Source organism: Hemiscyllium ocellatum, assembly GCF_020745735.1.
Source record: "Hemiscyllium ocellatum isolate sHemOce1 chromosome 27 unlocalized genomic scaffold, sHemOce1.pat.X.cur. SUPER_27_unloc_9, whole genome shotgun sequence".
In the NCBI taxonomy this organism is placed as follows: domain Eukaryota; kingdom Metazoa; phylum Chordata; class Chondrichthyes; order Orectolobiformes; family Hemiscylliidae; genus Hemiscyllium; species Hemiscyllium ocellatum.
Window position 1 is genome coordinate 876,801 of NW_026867518.1, and position 4,722 is coordinate 881,522.

At 46.1% G+C, this 4,722-nt stretch overlaps 1 long non-coding RNA gene across 1 annotated transcript; it reads left to right on the forward strand.

Moving 5' to 3' along the window:
- The first annotated feature begins 1,066 nt into the window (after positions 1-1,066).
- Positions 1,067-4,065, forward strand: LOC132808674 (uncharacterized). Its single transcript, XR_009642133.1, has 2 exons — positions 1,067-1,125; positions 1,762-4,065. It is a non-coding gene; the product is annotated as an uncharacterized LOC132808674 (long non-coding RNA).
- Positions 4,066-4,722: the final 657 nt, after the last annotated feature.

Below are 4,722 nucleotides of genomic sequence, written 5' to 3' on the forward strand. Positions count from 1 at the left end.
TGGAAGACAACCTACCATCCATGGTCTCCACCTACACTTCTCTTTGCTGCAGAAATGCTGCCAAAATCATCAAATTCTCCTCCAACCCCCTAATGCTCTCTCACAACCTCTTTGGTCAGGCAGAAGATACAGAATCTGGAAACACATGCACCAACAGGTTCAGAAAGAGTTTCTTCCCTGCCATTGTTAGACCGATGAATGGACTCTCTTTGTACGTATGGAATGATCTGCAGAGAAAGTGGTGGAGACTGCTACAATTACAATATTTAAAAGGCATCTGGATGGGTGAATGAATTAAGAAAGGTTTACAGGGATATAGGCCAAGTTTTGGTAAATGGAACGAGATTTATCCAGATTAACTGGTCAGCATGAACGAGTTAGACTGAGGGGTCTGTTCCCATGCTGGACATCTGTATCACTCTGTCCAATGCTCACTTACCTTCCCCTTCAATAACAGCATAATTGGAAATATATGACATAGCTACAACACATAATTACAACAATTAATTATAATCAAATGTGAGAAAACCACGAAAAGCACGTTGAATATTTAACAATTTAATAACACTGGACAAATCTCTGACCCTTTTCACGTTCCAGTTCTGATAAATGCCATGAGGATCTGAGAGAGCGAATCCGAAACCCCTTCGCTTGCATTCTACACTCTCCGCCGCCAATTGGTATAAGTGTACAGTGCTTTCCCTCTTCTCTCTCCCTCCCAGGATGAGGAATAGAAAGGGGGAGATATTGCTTTGCTCCCAGATGTTGCTCAGAGTTGGGGGTATCAGTCTGAAACTGATCGGGCTACTTCCGCATTGTGACGTCCATATACGGGGCGGGACGTCCGGAAGGAGCCGGCCGATGACAATCTCGTATTCCAAGACGGTTCTCTCCTATTGGCCACATGTCATGACATCACACAGGTCAATTGTGAGCCAATTGGAATGCCTGGGTAGCTGAAAGGCGATTGTTCCGCCGGCCAATCAGAGCCGCCGTATTGACTGACTGCGGAAGTTTGACCATGAGCTTCTGAAGCTGATGCGACTCCTCTCTTCACCCCCCCCCCCCCCGATTGAAGGTTGAGCTTCACCTCGGACTGCAACTTCCTTTCTCTGTCCACCATCTGTGAGTACGGCACTTCCTTTTTTCACCCCCCCTTTCCATTCTGGGGTTAAACTGCTCCGTTTCTGACTCTTTATTCCATCCAGTCCATGCTGAACATGATTCTAAACTAACTAGTCTCCACCTGCCTGGAAGTGGTCTCCCATTTCAGGGAGAAATTAGGAATGTATTCCTTTCTTGTTAGTCTGTGGAATGCTCCCTCACAGATAGTAATGGAGACTGGCTCATGGAATATATTCAAGGCTTAATTGAAGAGAATTTTAAATGACAGGGATATGAAAGGTTACGGAGAACAGCAGGAAATGGAGTGAAGGCCAAAGTAGCACAGACCTGATTTTATGGAACAGCAGAGCAAATCCCAGGAGCTGAATGGCTCACTCATAGTTCAATCTGTGACAAGCTGTGTCCAGGGCAGGAAGAGGCGAGCATAGATCCATCAGTCAACATTTTTCAGCATTTATGGAGAATTTGGAACATGGGGCAATAATACCTAGTGAGGATGGAGGGAGACTGTGGTATTTAGATTCAAATTCTGGGGGGAGGGAGAGCAGAAAGAATGTTCCACAGGAACCAAAACTGTCTGTTTGGAGTTTCTATCCTGTGTAGACAGTGATGTCTTCTGTAATCTCCATTTTGCAGGATATGAGAACGGATGGAATTGCAGCCAGTAATCTCAAAACAAGATCTGATCGAGCCAATCGATTCACTGGCACAGGAATGTTATCAGCCTTTTGAATCTCACTGGATATTTTATTTGTCTTCTGTCCTGCCTGCTTTGAAAGGTTTCAAACTTCAGTGAGACCGAAGTACACAGACCTCAGTGAGCGTGTACCAGTGAACTGACTGTAGGAAGAGCTTTAAGCGGGTACAAAGACTGAAATAGCAACACCTCATTCGCAGCAGCAAGACATAGAACACGTTCTATTTGTGAGTGGTCCTTCAACTGGTTGTTGACACTAGAGGGCGGTGGGGATTCCCACGTGATGGAGAAACAGTGGAAATGTGGGGACTGCGGGAAGGAATTCAACTTCCAGAGTTTGCGAAAGCCATCGCCACCATCACACTGGGGAGAGGCCATTCACCTGCTCAGTGTGTGGGAAGGGGTTCACCCATTCATCTGCCCTGGTGACCCCCCAGCGGGTCCAGACGGGAGGACAAGGCCTTTCACATGCAACGTGTGTAGGAAGGCGTTCGTTCAGTTATCCACTCTGCATAGTCACCAGCGGGTCCACTCTAGGGAGAGGCCTTTCACCTGCTGTGTATGTGGGAAAGCATTCAACCGGTCTTCCAACTTCCAGAGTCACCAGTGGGTCCACACAAGGGAGAGGCCGTACACCTGCTCTGTCTGATGGAAGGCGTTCGTTCAGTTATGCACCCTGGTTACCCACCAGCGGGTCCACACCAGGGAGAGGCCGTTCACCTCTGTGTGTGGTAAGCACTTTCAGCGCTTCATCCACCCTGCAGTGTCACCGGGGAGAGACTATTCACCTGCTCCATGTGCGGGGAGGGCTTCAATGATTCATCTTCTCTGCAGAGACACCACGGGTCCACACCGGGGAGAGGCCGTTTACATGCTCCATTGGCGGGAAGGCATTCATTCAGTCCTCCAACCTGCAGAGTCACCAACAGGTCCACACCGGGGAGAGACCATTCGCCTGCTCAGTGTGTGGGAAGGGGTTCATTGATTGGTCTTCCCTGCGGAGACACCAGCCTATCTACAAGTGCGGGAAGGGATTCAGTCAGTCATACCATCTGGTCAGACACCAATCCAGTCACACTGAGTAGCAAACGTTTGGATGCTTTGTGGGTGTTACTTGTATTAATATTCAAGAGGGCATACATTGCCTGGTGAGTTGAGCAACTGTTAAGACACACTTACTGATATGGAACATGGACTGAAGTCAGGAGGTGTATATCTGTCATGTTTGACGCTGAAGAAACCTGCCCTGTGTAAAGATTGGCTCCGGTTTCTCCGACCCCACAAGGCTGGCAGGACGATGACGTGGTGTGAGATATTGTATTGTAGGTCTCTTTACTAACCCACTCTCAAACTCTTTCTATTAAGTCATTCATAAGTCTTTTCTAACTTGCTCACAGGAGCCCTGTATCTAATAATATTGCATTCCCATTTCATTCACCCATAACTCTTTCCTGTAACATAGCTTGCTTCATTCATTCATTCACTCACTCACTCACTCACAGTTTTGTAGTATATTTTACTATTACAAAATAGAATAAGCTAAAACACTCATTACTGCTTTTTCACACCTTCATCCCTTACCAGCTCTTGCTACAAGCAGTGTTTAGGCCTATTTCTGCATCAAATGCTACCTCTCAATAACTGTCAACATGTTTTCAGAACAATACCTCCCTGCCATCTTATCACCATGAAAGAATACGATATTAATCAGCCCTTGCCAACCATCTATCAGGACCTGAATAAATACATCAATACATAAATACATCAGTTTCCCTGACTCGCAGCCACTGTCCCCTTTAAGAAGCTGACTATCGAGACTGCGCTTCCATGAAATTGCAGGAATGAATGAAACTCTCACTGGCAAATACTAAACAAGTCTCCCAACCCAGCTGCAGTAAACAGTTTAATTCCGTTTATTCTTTTATTCAGTGCAGGTACAATGGCTAACTTATTTAGAGCACACAGGCCGAGTAATTTTACTAACATTTGCTGACTTAAAAGACAAAAGGACTGTCACCTCTTAGTTCTGCAAGCAGATCACACAGACAATCTCAATCCCATCGGGAGTAGCAGCCAGCGTTTGTGTACAATAGATAAAACAATGGGACACCATAGTGATGGAGTGTTAATCTCTATAAGAACTGTGTGTAAAGAGGCTGCTGTAAGGATGGTATTTCGGGTTTCCATCACCACCTCAAACTTGTACAACTTGTGGTTGCTGAATAAAGAGGCTGTTTTCACCAGTTGCTGATTTTGGTCGCTATTTGAACACGATCCCACAACGGGAACAGAGAATTCTTGCCCAGTGCTGAAGGATGGATAAAAAGGAAAACTAAAGTTTCTGACGGCGGCTGACAATCCGAGTGGTGTTTGTGAGAAATGCCCAGAGCTATGTGGAAATTGTCAGGGTCTGGGTGACCCAACGATATTCCCAGGCTCTGAGCCTCACAACGAGTGGCAAGGTAGAGGACAGAATGTGGACACGGGTTATGACCCCACTATAGAGCTGGACAGCACAGAAACTGACCTTTCCATCCAACGTGGCCATGATGGCCAGATATCTGAAATTAATCTCATCCCATTTGCGTGCAATTGACCCATATCTCTCTGAACTCACCTCTCCATCCAGATGCCTTTGAAATGTTGTAATTGTACCAGTCCCACCACTCCCTCTGGTAACTCATTCTGTACGTGCACACCTTCTGTGTGAAAAGGTTGCCACTTAGATCCCCTTCTCTCTCTTTTCCCTCCTTCCCCCCCACCTTAAACCTATGTCCTCTAGTTTTAAACACCAATGAGTCTGATTCCTTGCTGTACAGCTCTATGACTCTTGTGTAAGTGATAATATATTGGTGGTACACACTTGATGGGCCACAGGGCCTTTTCTGTACTGTATGATT